The following is a 16,833-nucleotide window of genomic DNA, read 5'->3' as shown; positions in this document are numbered from 1 at the left end:
GGCCTGTTTCCCCCTGCGGGGGATAAAACTTAAGAAGAAGAAGAAGAAGAAGAAGAAGAAGAACTCGAGGGAAGCGGAACTCCACTCACATACACATGTATCATTCCATTCTCATTATTTTTGTTATTTTCAGTTGGAATTGTTACTGTCGAGTACAAATGCGCGCAAGACACACTTACGTTATTATACAATAACAGCAGTGAAAGTCAAATAAGCCACTGTATCATATCGAACCTATATCCTAAAAACAATCGTACAATATTTTGGATGAAATAACTCCTGTGCTGGCTAAAGCGAGCCAGGACACTGTATATACGTTCTCTGATATGCTACGGGGCACGCAAGGACGCTGTATACGCGTCCTCGTGTTGAAGGGGTTAAGAGAGACATAGTTCATCATTGTCGTTTAACTCCTTCAACATGAGGACGCATATACTGCGTCCTTGGGTGCCCCATACCATATCAGAGGACGCGCATACTGCGCCCTGGCTCGCTCTCTCCAACATACGATTTATTTCTTCCCGGATATTGTACGATTGTTTTTATGATGTAGGTCGGATATGATCCGGTCTTATTTGACTCTCTCTCTCCCTCTCTCTCTCTCTCTCACACACAGATGGGTGGGATCAAGATACAAGGCGTTAGAATCACGAGGTACCACTGTATACATTATATTTATTTGCTCACTGAAAGTTTGTCATGTGTATTTTGATAAGGAAGAATATATTTTTGTAGTCTGGGCAGCTCTGCTACATAGGTCACAGATTGAGGAGGCACATGTGTGTAAAGCAGCAAAGAGTAATTCCTTGATTTATGAGATGAAACCCAGTACAGGTAACTCGATTTACGCGAGTATTGTGTCCTTGAAGAGGTCGCGTAAATAAAAAACAATGTAAAACAAACAAGAGGTAGGTTTGTACTTTTATTACCTACTGTATCACTCTGACTCCTCTCCCTCTCGTGGTTCCTCCTCTGGCTGCCCTTCCCCACGTGGTAGCACAGCAGCGAGGGTGTTGTTGTCAAGTAGCGTGGCAGCGTGGGTACTGTATTGATGTTCAAGTGGCGCGCGGGAAGAACTGAGCTCAGCTGTGTGGCCGCGGCGCCGTTTGAGTCCAGTTGCGTCAGACATCTGGTGGCCACTCCATAAAATATCGCGTATAAGTGAAAAAACGTGTAAATTAAACATTTATTTGGATTTTGGACCCCGCGTTATTTAAAAAAACGTGTAAAACAAGCTCACGTAAATCGAGTTACCTGTACCCTGTTTGCACAATTTTTAGCCTGAATGCATTGAGCCTCGGACGCTCACTAAGACTCCTAAGGTCTCCATATCACTGATGTTTTCACCTTTAGATATTTTTGCATTAAAATTACAAAAACTGATTTTTATACCTTTTTTTCCTGTTGTTATTATTCACCATCATCATGGCATGGCAGTTCCTGAAGACACATTGGGCCGTGTTACAAGTCAAATCCAAGAAGTTTCAGGTCCATACAAAGGTTGGTTTAGGTGCCGTATTACAAGTTAAATCCAAGATGTTTCAGGTCCATACAAAGGTTGGTTTAGGTGCCGTATTACAAGTTAAATCCGATAAGTTTCAGGTCCATACAAAGGTTGGTTTAGGTGCCGTATTACAAGTTAAATCCAAGAAGTTTCAGATCCAGACAAAGGTTGGTTTAGGTGCCGTATTACAAGTTAAATTCAAGAAGTTTCAGGTCCATACAAAGGTTGGTTTAGGGGCCGCATTTCAAGTTCAATCCGAGAAGTTTCGTGTCCATACAGAGTTCGAGATGAATAATTCTGTAGGAACCCAAACTTCTCGGATTGGACTTGTAATACGCCACTTAGACTAAACTATGATGGGACCCGAAACTTCATGGATTCGACTTGTAATACGACCCATTGTAAAAATGTTCTGTCATCAATAAAAAAAAATCAATATCTAAGTTTTTAGGGTTGCTTGCAAAGTTTATCGTATATGTTACAAACATTTTTTTAACTTAGTTTCCTCATGCTTTGGGACAGGACTAGTTTAATTCCCAGAGCCCTGTTTGTGCTGATTGAATGATAGAACTGAAGCACCATGATAGTTTACAATAAACAATGAAATACTTCATATGATAACGGCCACATCATATGGAACAATGTACAATGTGATTATAACTTCCCAAAATACAAACTACTTCAAGAAACACTATTGCTGCAGGTTACCTGCCAGTGTGTAGCAAATAGCTTGCCTTTTTGCTGCAGCAGTAGCGTTTGCTAGGTAAGCTTCATCATCCTCAGCAGGCACAACAGGTGTAACATCTGGTTCCCTTGGTACAAGCAAGCCATCAGGAAACATTAAAGCCAAGTTGTGTAGTGTACAACATCCAACTACTATGTTTGACATATGTTCCAAATCAACCTCTAATTTTAATTAAAGAGACATCTAAATCTGTTTTTTTAGGAAACCAAAAGCATTTTCTATGATAACACGTGTCGGAGAGTGCATGTTTGTAATATTTTTTGTGATTCTGATAACCTGCCATGGTCTTTGAATGGCACCATCATTCCTGTTTGTAGAGTAAAAGCTGAATCACCAATAAGATGGACATCCTGTCCTGGGAAAAATCTATTTGGAAGGATCTCACATCTCCACCTAAGGCACCGAGAGACAAGCACCGCTGATCATGAATACTGCCTGGAAATCCAGTTGAAATATAAGTAAACTTTTATTTGCATCACACACTGCTAGGAGAGTGATGCTATGTGACATTGTCCTATCTAAATATTCATTGTGATTAGCAGGAGGACGAATTTTAATGTGCGTTCCATCAATGGCCCCAATTACACCTGGGAAACCAGCAATGTTTTAAAATTCAGTCTGAGTTTGATGCAAATCTGAGGGCCACTTTATAATGTTCCTGGAAATAGCACATATTTTCAACAAAGTCTCATAAAAAACCCTTGATGCAGAACTAATTTAAATATTGAAATGAATGGAAATGTCATGAAAGGTTGTTTTGTTTACTAGGTACCACAAGGTGATGTGGAGGCACTCTCTAAGAGGAATTTTGTTTTCCTCTTGCATATGTCTGATCAGGAACTTCCTCATGCTCCAGGAGTTGATGGAGGTAGTTGAATGCAGCTTTGGATAATTTAAGGTGCTGGAAGAAGGAAAGGTCATCCAGGGTCCCAAGCATTGAACTGATGGAGGCATCATGTTCCTCATGGACTCGATACATTTACCATATTAAATTAAGTAGACTGGGATAATCACACTGACGTGATTTTTTTTGTGACTAAAGCTACAGTCACATTGACTTTACGACCTGCTAACGACCACCCGCGACCGCAAAATGCTGCGATTCACACCCACCGCTCCCCGACCACATTGGTGGCAAAGTAGACGTGCAACCGAACGGCTACCGGTGGCCGTTTAGTATCCGTCCAGTGGGTGGCGGACGACGCCCATGGTAAGATTCACCCCTTGACCTCACACCTGAAGTCAGGCCAAGACGCCCCCCATACGCCGACCGGTGACAGACTGGCAAGGACCAGTATGTGTCCTGTCGCTGAGGACGGCGACCTCCCTTAACGACCTACAGCTGACGTGTTACAGTAGTAATTATCACCCAGTTATATTACACATTTTACATTATTATTTCTGTAAATTATATGTGAAAAAATAGTTTCTTATAAAGGTAAGGAAAGTATTCTGTGCTTCACTGCAGCAAAAGACGGATACGATAAAATTATTTTCTCCTACACTCATACAACACTATGCTACTACAACCTACTATTAACTGCTGTTCAATGTTGCCTACAAATGTCCCTACAGCCACCTCTTAAATTAGCTAATAAAAGCAAAGTATTACAAACATTAAATAAGACTAATACTCAGACGTACCATATGACACCCCGTCCAAATCAGTCTGTCTAGCTGTTCAAATACATCCGGGTCTGATATGCACAGGTGCAGAACCCAATGTTTGCTAACTAATCTTGTTGAGAAACAAAGGGTTGGCAAAAAAATTGTTTAGCGAGATGACAGCTAAATTTCTGCTGATGCATCTCAACATACATTTTGGCAATTCTCTGTTTAACAACAAATTTTGTTTGTAATAACTGGGTTTTGTGCACAGATCAGACCCAGATGTACCGTATTTGGGTAGCCAGACGAATTTGGATGTCACACCAGATCATCTATAAATGAGGGTCTATCTATCTATATCTCCAAGGCCATGTTCACTCACAGGACCTTCCCTCCAGGGGGGGCCGTGGTAGAAGTGTCTCCACCTCTCTCTGTTCTGGCACTCCCTCTCAGCACACTCAATCCTGCTACTTCTAAATCTCTCCTCCAAATTTTTGCTCACCCTACTGATCCACTTCACAGGTGGTCTTCCTCTGACGCCCTCCCTCATACACTCCTCACAATTAATTCTCCCCATTCTCATCACATGTCCAAACCTTCTCAACGCAGCACGCTTCACCACTCCACACTCCACTCCTTTCGTTGCCACACCCATACCAAACCTCCCACACGCTTTCATTACTTTCTCCATGCCATCCTGACACACCACATGCACCTCTTAAATAACTCATTCCTACTGCACCTTTCCTCGATTGTTGTGCTGCATTCCATGTCCACGCCTCTGATGCATATGACAGAGTTGGCAGGATAATACGGTTCCTTATTCCCCGCTCCTGCCTAACGAATTTATTAGACTTCTTCCAAGGTATATATAAGAACTGGGATGCCCACATCCCCAGTGATGTTATATACCTGGACTTTCAGAAAGCCTTCGACAAGGTACCGCACGAGCGACTCCTTAAGAAACTGCACTCGGCGGGCATTGGAGCCAATCTGATCGCGTGGATAAGAGATTGGCTCACCGACAGAAAACAACGAGTACTACTCAACGGACAGCCTTCCGATTGGCTTCCAGTCACTAGTGGAGTGCCTCAAGGGTCAGTGCTGGGACCCATCCTCTTCATCATATATATCAACGACCTCGAATCAGGACTGAAATCCACAATATCGAAATTTGCTGATGACACTAAGGTGGGGGGAAAGGCCCTCACAAAGACCGACTGCGAAATCATTCAGAAAGACCTCAATCACATTATCGAATGGTCAGAAAAATGGCAAATGTCCTTTAATGTTGACAAATGCAAAGTCATGCACATTGGGTCCAGAAATAGTAACCACACATACATTATGAATGGGAGACCTCTGCAAGCGATGCAGGAGGAAAAGGATCTTGAAGTCACTATCAGCAGTGACCTGAAACACGCGAATCACTGTAAAAAGCATACAATAAAGCCAACACTATGCTCGGGTTCATAGCGAGGAACTTCGAGTGTAAAACGCCAAACGTGATGCTATCCTTGTATAATTCCATGGTAAGACCGCACCTCGAGTATGCAGTACAGTTCTTGTCTCCTAATTACAGAAAGGACATTGATTTACTGGAAAGGATTCAACGACGCGCCACGAAAATGATACCAACCTTAAGGGCTCAACCGTACGATGAACGACTCAAGCGACTCAATCTCTTTACATTAGAGAAAAGACGCCTACGAGGAGATATGATTCAAGTCTTCAAGTATCTGAAAAAATTCAATAACGTCGATTACTCCAATTTCTTTGAATTGCAAACCAACCTAAGAACTAGAAATAACGGTTTACCCATTCAGTCTAGTCGATGTAACACAGACATCGGAAGGAGTTTCTTTTCAAACCGAGTCATCCGTCACTGGAACAATCTTCCTTCAGAAGTAGTAAATGCGAATACTATCAACTCCTTCAAATATAGAATCGACCGTCACTTCGCTGCGTCGGAGTAAACTGAATATTGAGTTGCTTTCATCTGCTCCTCAATATCGAGGTGCTTTCATCTGCTCCTCAATGTCGAGGTGCTTTCATCTGCTCCCCAGGCCCCAGGCTGTCAGGCAGATTAAATCGCAAAGCGGGCAACCTCGTAATGAGCCAATAGGCTTTCTGTTGCCTGCGTTTCCATGTTTCCATGTTTCCTTACCTCCATGCTCACACTTCTTCCTCTCATAACTCGCTCCAACACACCTAATATCTGTTTGCCCTACACTGCTCTTTCTGTCACCTCACCTTCCATACTTCCATAGAACTGTCCCCAAATATTTAAACTCAATCACCTAGCTACTCCACGGGTACCATGAGAAATTCTCAGTGAACAAAACCCCAGTGGACAATTGCCAAATCAAGCAACGAATAATACACTACAAATATTTAGAAGTACACCCAATTTGGAACTGCTCCCTATGATACTTTGGATTTCCTTAAAAAAGCAACAACAACCCAATCTAGGTCAACTACCCACCCTCAACATATAAGTTATTGTATGACAACACGACAATACGAGCTGAAACCTAAGCTTAATTTTACGTTCTTGTATGAAATTTCCCGCTGTTTACCTCATCTCATCTGCTATACAGGCAAGGAAAACGTTGTCCTCGACCAAATCCAAGCTGTCATCATCATCGTCCTCCTCTAGAGCAAGGAAGGCTGCGTTTATAGCAGGGGACGTCCCAGCAACAACTCGCTCGGCCATCGTGCATGTACTGGAGCGATATAGGTCAAATGAAGAAAAAGAAGAATGTCTGTTTACATATCCGCCTAAATGCGTTCCATTTATGGCGCGAAAACCCGGACCTGGGTCTGGGTTTAAGCCCGAACCTGGCTCCAGGTTTTGTGTCTAATGGAAGACGTTATTAGTGTCTAAGTTGGTTCGACCAGTGTTGCCCAACCAACGCAACTCAAAATTTGAGTAAACAGGAGGTGTAGCAGGATGAAAGGAACCTTCAGGAGGAAAAGGATTATCTTGTACTGTACGCATGCGCTGCTATCTCAAAACATGGGAGACGGTGGCTGATTGGTTAGTGTGGCGGTCCCGCATTCGTCGCGTCCTGGGTGATGCGAGTTCGAATCGGCCGCAACCACCTGCGATTTTTCAGTCACCGCCGAATGGCCTAAGGGTGTCCACCTCTAATGACTGTGATTAACAGGCTGGGCGAAGGGGCCTACGGCACAGTGGACTTGGTTGACTGGCGGTGAGGTGGTGGTGAGGAAAGTATTCATTACCAAGACAGTTATGCTGAGGCTTACGCTCTGTGCCTCCTGCAAGGGGCAGGCGCCCATGCGCTGCTGGGAGTGAACCCACAGCCCCTCACCCTGTTCACCTCATTCTGTGGCTCCAGCCTCACTCTGGACGTCTATCTAGGTTCACGCCCCCCCTGGAGCTGCTGCTGCGTCCTGCTGAACCTGAGCGTCAAGCTGCAGCAGGTGCACAACCCTGGCCTAGTGCACCTGGACCTGAAGGGCGACAAGGTGCTGGTGAGCCACACTCCGCAGGGAGGTCTGGAGATCCACGTCATCGACTTCGGCTTCGCCTCGCTGCCCGGGCGGGACAGCGGCTTCAGGGACGTGGATTTGGACAGCTAAAACTGGATGTGTCCCCAGGCGGCCCGCGGCGGCACTGTCATCTCCGCCGCCGACGTGTACGCGCTGGGCCGCCTCATCCAGACGGTGCAGCGCCACTTCCTGAGCGACTTCTTCTACACCCTGTTGGGCCACGTGGCCGACCTGGGGTGGGTTTCATCATAGTGCTCTCCCAGGCGTGGTGACGTCACGCGCAGTAAGGAGAATTCCTTGAGCGTGTTTCATCACCGCGCCACAAGCCACTTCCAGGTAGCATTGGGGGCGGTCTTGGGAGAAACCAGCATTGCCAATCTTCCGCGTCGCTTTGACCTCTAATATGTCTTCAATTAACCTAAATTACACTTCTTATGTATAATTATGGAATTATAAATATAAACAATTGATATTTAGTTCAAATACAGCGATAGTGTCTTCATTAAAAGAAATATGTGCACGTATTTTTGTTCCGTCTGCATCTTCAACGGCACCACGGTGTAAACAAACATTTAGCTGGGCGGCGCCCCGCCAGGCCCCGCCTACATACGGGCCTCAACACTTCCATCATCACCCTGGAGAGGCGCAGACGTCTATCTGTGTCTTCGCAGTCACCTACTAACCACGCCAGTGAAACAGGTAGGCTTGAGAACTTGATTTAGGAGTGTTATGTCTAAAAGGAAGGGAGCGAGAGTGGACATAGCAAAGAGGAAAGGGAGGTTGAAATACCTAAGGAAGAGAGAAAGGAAGTGAATGGTGATGTAGGAAGAGTAGGATATGAAAATGCATAGATGCATGCTTAGGGCCACATGGGGAAGCAAGGTGTGCCTTAAGTGTGAGAGGGGATTAAGATAAACCACATGCTGTCTGACGCCCCAGGTATGAGAGAGAGAGAGAGTTAGTAGATTATATTACCATTAGAGGATTTTTGGAGAAAGCTTCAGTACTGGAAAAGGTTGACTATTGAAAATGTTACTCCCTCCTGGCACTATCAACTCTTTTGATTTTTCTGCATTTTCAGGGGGTGCAACATGATGAAATCCTCCCGCATACCGTACAAAAGGAAGGCAAACTGGAGGAAGGAGGCCTCCCTTCTCCTCCTGGTGCTGGTAACAGCTCACTGGAGGATCGATGAGGGGAAAAAAAATAATCAACACATCACAGCAAGACAACGGGGGGAGGTCTGGGAGAAGATCACAACCCAGATCAATGCATCATTTCCTGAAGTGATGAGGGATGTCGCCGAAGTTGAAAAAAAAAATGGTGGACCCTCAGAGCACAAGGGACGGAGGAGATCCTACAATACAGGAAGGCTGTGCGTGGAATACACCAATCTGTCATAACATGACTACATTATGAGTGATCAAAGTTAAGATGGTTAAGTTTTGGGTTTCCCACCTCAACATATTCTAATAGCGTACATATGTGTTCCTGCACATAAATGAGGTGTTCATGATATGGTACTGTGGCCTAAAACTTGATTTTCAGATTTACATACCTGTTGTAAGCTGCTTGATGTCCTCCTTGTGGCCGTGGGTATGGTGTAGGCAGCCATCGCTTTGAGGCATAGCCACTGTCCCCGAGAATGTAACACCCAGGGCCAGCTAGATTTTGTTCATAGATATCCCAGAGTCCACTCTCTCTTAGAATCCGTGAGTCGTGAGTAGACCCTGGCCACCTCGCCACCATGACCCGCAGCTTGTACTGTGCATCAAATAACACTTGCACATTGATGCTGTGGTATTTTTTGCGGTTGACGTACACTTTTTCGTGCTCATGTGGGGCCACTACTCTTACGTGGGTGCCATCAACAGCACCCACCACACCGGGAAAACCAGCAATTTCGGCAAACTCCGCCTTCATTCTCTGCTGCTCCCCCCCGGTTTAAAGGGAAGCCCATGAACCGCCTCATATTCTCTTGTGTCACGAGAGCATCCACGGTCTGGGTGAAGATTCTGCTGACTGTGGCCCGGGAAACTCCAAAGTCATCTGCGCTGCACTGCTGCATTTTCCCGGTGGTGAGGTATCGCAGAGTCAACGGCACTTTCAGCTCCGCTGTGACCGCACGGCTCCTCGCAGTCCTGTTGCCAATTACGAGTCGCACCAAGTCAGTGACGAACAACAGGCCAGCACGATCCACCCTGTACCTCTTCTTGAACTCGGTGTCATCGTACTCGTTAAAGATGTCCCTTCTCGGTCGAAAATTCCTCAGTCGGTGCTGGCGGGGTTGTTCACGGGCTGCCATGTTTACAGTCTGACGCTTGGGACCTTCCTTGGGAGCGCATGGGAGACCCCGCACGGCCTCCCAAGGCGGCGAGCGAGATAGGCAGAGTTCCAAGGCTTGGGAGCTTGGGAGCTTTCGTGAAACATGCCCAAGGTTTCTCGTACGCTTGGGACTCCTTGAGCACACTTCCAAGGACTTGGGAACTTTGATGAAACCCACCCACCCACCCTCACGCCCGAACCCAGCCAGCGCCCGCCGCTGTGGGCCATCAAGGTCTTCCTGCGCCGCCTGCAAGACCCAGACTTTACAGACAGCCCCCCGTCCTCACCGCCAAGACTATCGAGGTTTTGCAGTGACGTCACGAAATAGCGTCGTCTGCACCTTGTGCGTCATCTGCAAACCCGCTGGTGGTCACCTCCCCAGCAGAGTGAGCAGACGGACCACGTGTGCCCCATCCCCAAGTTACTATCCGCGGGCATGTGGCAGGACCTTCAGCATCATGTGTGTTAAGTGATTGCGCGAGATCGGTTGAGAATGTTGCGAAGCTAAGATGCATCGAAAAAATCAGTGCTTTTGGAGGTACAGATCCTTATTTATTAGGGAAACACCCCGAGTCTGCTCCCTGCTGTCCTCAAACGACCTGTCCAACATCGGTTACCATGATATATATAGCTATCTGGTGAACAGCAAGAGCCAGCAGTTTACAGGGCAGGCGCTCAAGGCCTACAAGAGCCTTGAGGCGTTCAAGGATTTCATCGCCGGACACGTACAGAATGTGAAGACTCCAGGTCCTGTACCTAACACCAAGCTCATCACAACAAAGGTAAGCACATCATAAATCATACCTGTGTTATGGTTTATTTATCTGACTGTCTGGTTGGCTGGTGGGTAGACGGACTGACTGGGTAGCCAGTAGACTGGCTGACTGGTGAACTGGCTGTCTAGCTGGCTGGTTGACTGGTTGCTTGGTGGGTTGATTGGTAAACTGACTGTGTCTAACTGACCGACTGGTTGACTGAATGACTGACTGGGTGGTTGACTGACTGGCTGATTGGTTGGCTGGCTGGCTGAATGACTAGCTGATTGGTTGGTTGGCTGACTGTCTGGCTGGTCAGTTGACTGACTGTCTCTCTGCCTGGCCGATCTCCTGTTGCTGACCAGTGATGCCTAGGTTGGCCTAGGTATGCAGCACAGGCAGGCAAACAGGTGAGGGCACGTGACGGCAAGTCATCTTACACTACGCACTCCTGGTCACTTCCCTGCGTACACTAAGTGTACGCAGGGTACGTGTGGAGTATATAAGTCTTATATACTCCACCCAGCACTGAGCTCTGCCCCTCTGTGCACTTTGCCTCCACTGAATTTCTTTTCCTATTTTCTTCCCCTGTTTGAGCGCCGCCGTGCGTGTTTACCTCCGCCAGCTCATGTAAATCCTGTTCCAGAGTAATCCCCCGCAACACAGTAAGCTAGGGGACCCGGGGCAATACCTAAATGAAAATGAGTGTTACCTCATGTAATAATTTGAATGATCAATCTTGCCTGTAATATTTACCGCTGACAAAATGAGCACTGCGGAGTCGAGATGAAGCAGACGGCCGCCAGTTTTCCCTCCTCACAGCTGCTATCCACTTCCCCCGCTCTTGTAGATTCGCTGGAAATCTATAAAATGACACAGCATCTCTCCCGTGTCGGTTAGAACATCCAACCGCACAACATACGTATCCCACGACGAACACACAGAGCACTTGTGCAGCCGCCATTAAGGTTTGCTTTGATAAGTGACTACCAAGATGGCCGTGCAGGCCCGCGCTACCCCCGCACCCCCCCTAATGACGTCAGCTGCAAAACCTCTATACAGACCCTCCTCACCGACCGTCCACAACAGCAACAAATCTAATCAGTTTCCCTCTTTGTTTACTGACTGATAGTCTGCACGCGGGAAGACCCGGTAGTTATCTTAGCTATGCTCCACCTTTGTGTCCGTCCTCAACTCTAGACACGCTAGGACCCTAAAGTATTGCTTCCCAAGGCCCCAGTAGTTATCTAATAAGCTATGCTCAACCTTTGTCCCCTCCTCAACTCTAGGCTCGCTTGAAGCCAAAAGAATTGCCCCAACTCAAAGTTCTCTACAACACTACCTCCAAGCCTTGCCACCTATATTAGCCATGGTACATCTCTAGACCAAATGGCCACCACACACACACACACTGTCCCTGCTGATCACCGACGGTCCTCCAGCGACCCCCAAGGCGCCCTCAAGGGCCACCGCCATACCGAGTTGCCTGGCTGGCCCGGAAGAGCACGCAAAGACTGGCACATACCGGGCGTCGGAATTCACTTGATTTCGTACCTTCTCAGGGCCTTTCCCTGGAAAGAGATCTGGCTGAACTTGTGGCCAGCAGGGCTTGAACCTGCCTGGTGTAGGCAGTCCACGGTGGACTATCCGCCTGAGTCAGGCGGACAGCAGTTAACACATGTTCGGAACAGATCCAGACATCATACAGTCCATGAAGGTAGGACAGAAGGAAACGAAGCGAGTTGCTTACAAAAAGAAGCCCCCAAAAAAAAAAAAAACTGAAGTTCAGCCAGGACATTAGTGAACCAGGCGACAGTAAGGAAAGTTGTACCTCCTGGTTCCCTCGCCTTCGAGCAAATGATACGTTGCAAAAGGGGGGAACAGGCACAAGCTAAATCTTAAAGTGCCATGTGAATACCACATATTACTCCACAATAAATCCATGAATGATAGACAGAAATGATTGGTGTTGGTTTGCAGAGAAGCAAAAAACTCATTGGAGCGGAGGGGAGATAGTCGTTTGCGTTTTCTTGCCAATATCTCTGTTCCGCCTTTCTTGTTGTTCTTTTTACAACCATTACACCGACTTAGATAGTTTTGCTTTGAAAGAGTAATAAATGGACAATATTTTGCGTTACGAAGATTTTACGATCAAGGCAACTTATCTTCATAAATAAGCAATATACTCTAGACGAGAGTATAAATGAAAAGAAAAATAACACTAATGTAGAAGGGAAATTTACAAATTTGCCTTCCGCTATCATTTGAGAATTATACAAAGTTTATTTAGTATTTTTTTCATCAGCATTGTCTCACTCAAAGAAAAATTTTCGAGTTTTAAAAAAATGCGATTTTTTCAATTATTTCACGTGCAATTCTTATGAAACTTGGCACGGAACGTCTCTTTACTGGTATATATATATATATATATATATATATATATATATATATATATATATATATATATATATATATATATATATATATATATATATATATGGAATTCATGAAAATCGGTCAATAATTAACGAACTTCATTTTGGGCAGATGGTTCTTTTAATTAGTGGTGGGGATGGATGCGAGGCTTTGTTGGTAGGCTATTAGGTGGACAGAAAAACAACGCTGGGTAAGTGTGTATATACGCTATGCTTCTTATTTTGTGTCTTTCTTTTCCCATACTTTCACTGAACCATTAAGATACCTATAAAACGTTAGTCTAATGTGGCGGACAAAGTTCAGGTCAGGTTTTGTCAGGCTAGATTAGGTAAGAACAGTGGATTTGCGAGGAAAATAAAGAGGCGTAACTTCACTTCATTAATAACCTCCTTACCTAGCCTTTGTCCGCCTCTGTCCGCCTCATCAGATAAACGTTTTACAGGTGTCTTAATGGTTCTGTGAAATTCTAGGAGAAAAAAGACGAAAAATAAGGAAGCGTAGCGTATCTATACATTACCAATTAACCGACACCGTAAACCTAACCTAGCCTCACCTTACTTCGCCTGACCACGTGTATACGCTAATGGAATCTAATTCAAGTCATTTTCTACATAATAGCGAGCTTATTCACTAAAAAGGCCAAATTTGATGTGACAACTTGCAGTGAAATTGATACTGTACGTTGTTTGTCGCCTTATATAGCCTACTCTTTTCTGTATTTTTTCGTTGTCCGTCTTATGTTAGGTAATACTGATGTAATTCATGCACTCCTTGTTCAATAAGAATTTCTCATCAGGCTCCACGGCGTGTGTATAGACTCCACATGCAATTTGTTTCAGAAGACGAGAGGAACCGAGCTGAAGATGGCAGACACACGCGTGGCCTCATTATTGTATATTATCGCATTAGGTTTCCATTTTAATCACCTCCTTATTTATCTCTTTGCATTGATTTGTTCCATGAAATCTCTACCCCGACACCGGGGGAGGTACCGTTCTCGCAGGTCCCGCAGACTGGGGCACTCGACCAGCAAGTGCCGAACAGTCAGAACAAGCAGTCATCACAGTACGGCTGGACTCCCCGGGAGCCGGGACATGAGGAAGCCATGTGTACGTATATCTAGTGTGACCAAGGATAGTATAAGAGTAGAGGATGGATGAACAGCGGGAGACACTTGGAGGTTGCGCCAGTGCTTCCCTCTGGCGGACGTGGATATGTTTATAGAAAACGTTTTATGATTTATGGTAGACTTCAGTATTTTTTATGCCTTGTTTATTAGCCCTCCTGACACTTCAACGCACCCACATTTATAAATCTTATGTTAATTAAAGTAAGTGTCATGTATATAATTTTATTAATATCTTCTTAAACAATGATTACAATGTGAAAACAAATAAATGGCAAGACATATCATTCAGTACTTAAATAAAATATAATAGAAAAAATCAAAGAAGTAATACTATCCATTCTATGAGTAAACAAGCAAACATGGTCATGACATAAATGCCTATATACTGTTAAAAAAATAATAACGAAAGAAAAGTATAAAAAAGAAATACATAGTCTTATTTCCTAAGTTTCATATAATACAAATGTTATAGGTTAATGTTGAATACTGGTAAGTTGCACAAAATAAAGAAAGAATGGAAATGAAAGAATTAATACTATGTAACCTATGAGAGTAAAAAGCAAGCGTGGTCAACACATACATGCCTATATATAGTAAAAAAAATAATTAAAAAAAAAACCACTAACTTGAAAGAAAATTAGACAAAATAATTACATGAAGTTTCATATATATGCGAATGTTATAGGTCTATGTTGAATACTGGTAAGCTGGACAGCCAGATTTTAAGACATTTAGCAGTACATGTACAGCTATGCAGGTATGGGACAGCAAAATAACAGTGGTTCTCAAAATTGGTGCTATGTAAGGGACCATAATCTGAGGATATGTACTCACCAAAGGCAAATTACAGCATCTTTGTTAATTTCTAGAACATATTTAGTAAAATGACATGATCTGCTTGAGTGTAAAAGTTGAGGCCTGTGGACAATCATTATGGCCATTGGTTATCCTTGGAGGTGGGTGGTGGGCCATGGACAAGTATATTGTATGAAAATGGGCAACGAGCACAGTAAGTTTGGAACCACTGCTACATAACAACAATGTATAAGGGCAGATTATGAATGTTTCTTACTATTACTAGAAATATGAACTAAGACATTTCACAAAGTTAGTAAAAACTGTTCTTACATAATTTGAGTAACAAATTAAATGCAGATTATGATTATATGGTAAAAGATGGATATTAATATATTTTGCAGTGTTTCATAGAACACAGAAATTTGTAAATCATGGGATTGTTATTAATGACAGTATATTAATATTTACATATGTCTTAAACTAGGAGTTATAGGTAACATGAAAAGGTAATGGAAGAAAAAAGAAATCATAATGAAAAGAAATTTAAATGATTGAATTTGAAACTTTCAGCCTTAACAATATTTAATGCATAACCTTTATTACTTTCCTATTCTTTTTGCTAGATTTACGTACTTTTTCTTTGTTCTTCCATTTTAAATTAGAGAAAATCTTAAGCCTTATATATATGAGGTAAATGGTGCTGACTAGCTGAGTGGAGCACAACTGCAGAGGCGTTATAAATGTATGATTACTTAATCGTGACAGCAAGTTCTTTGATACATTTGTGCTCAACATGGCTCTTTCAATTGAATTTCTTACAATGTACTCTACTTCTTTGAAATGCTGCAAACAGGTGGCTGACGGTATAGTAAGTCCCCCAAATGGGGACTCAGAGTTATTCTCTGCTTTCAAATGACAAAAAAGTTTGTTAATGTTATCTGAATCCTGTTTGGTATCAAGCAAATGCTCCCTATGTAAATATTAATATACTGTCATTAATAACAATCCCATGATTTACAAATTTCTGTGTTCTGCGAAACACTGCAAAATATATTAATATCCATCTTTTACCATATAATCATAATCTGCATTTAATTTGTTACTCAAATTATGTAAGAACAGTTTTTACTAACTTTGTGAAATGTCTTAGTTCATATTTCTAGTAATAGTAAGAAACATTCATAATCTGCCCTTATACATTGTTGTTATGTAGCAGTGGTTCCCAAACTTACTGTGCTCGTTGCCCATTTTTCATACAATATACTTGTCCATGGCCCACCACCCACCTCCAAGGATAACCAATGGCCATAATGATTGTCCACAGGCCTCAACCTTTTACACTCAAGCAGATCATGTCATTTTACTAAATATGTTCTAGAAATTAACAAAGATGCTGTAATTTGCCTTTGGTGAGTACATATCCTCAGATTATGGTCCCTTACATAGCACCAATTTTGAGAACCACTGTTATTTTGCTGTCCCATACCTGCATAGCTGTACATGTACTGCTAAATGTCTTAAAATCTGGCTGTCCAGCTTACCAGTATTCAACATAGACCTATAACATTCGCATATATGAAACTTCATGTAATTATTTTGTCTAAAGTTAGTGGTTTTTATTTTTTTATTTTTTTTTTACTATATATAGGCATGTATGTGTTGACCACGCTTGCTTTTTACTCTCATAGGTTACATAGTATTAATTCTTTCATTTCCATTCTTTCTTTTATTTTGTGCAACTTACCAGTATTCAACATTAACCTATAACATTTGTATTATATGAAACTTAGGAAATAAGACCATGTATTTCTTTTTTATACTTTTCTTTCGTTATTATTTTTTTAACAGTATATAGGCATTTATGTCATGACCATGTTTGCTTGTTTACTCATAGAATGGATAGTATTACTTCTTTGATTTTTTCTATTATATTTTATTTAAGTACTGAATGATATGTCTTGCCATTTATTTGTTTTCACATTGTAATCATTGTTTAAGAAGATATTAATAAAATTAT

Source organism: Eriocheir sinensis, unplaced genomic scaffold, assembly GCF_024679095.1.
Source record: "Eriocheir sinensis breed Jianghai 21 unplaced genomic scaffold, ASM2467909v1 Scaffold279, whole genome shotgun sequence".
Classification (NCBI taxonomy): domain Eukaryota; kingdom Metazoa; phylum Arthropoda; class Malacostraca; order Decapoda; family Varunidae; genus Eriocheir; species Eriocheir sinensis.
Note: the sequence above shows the minus strand (reverse complement) of the source record.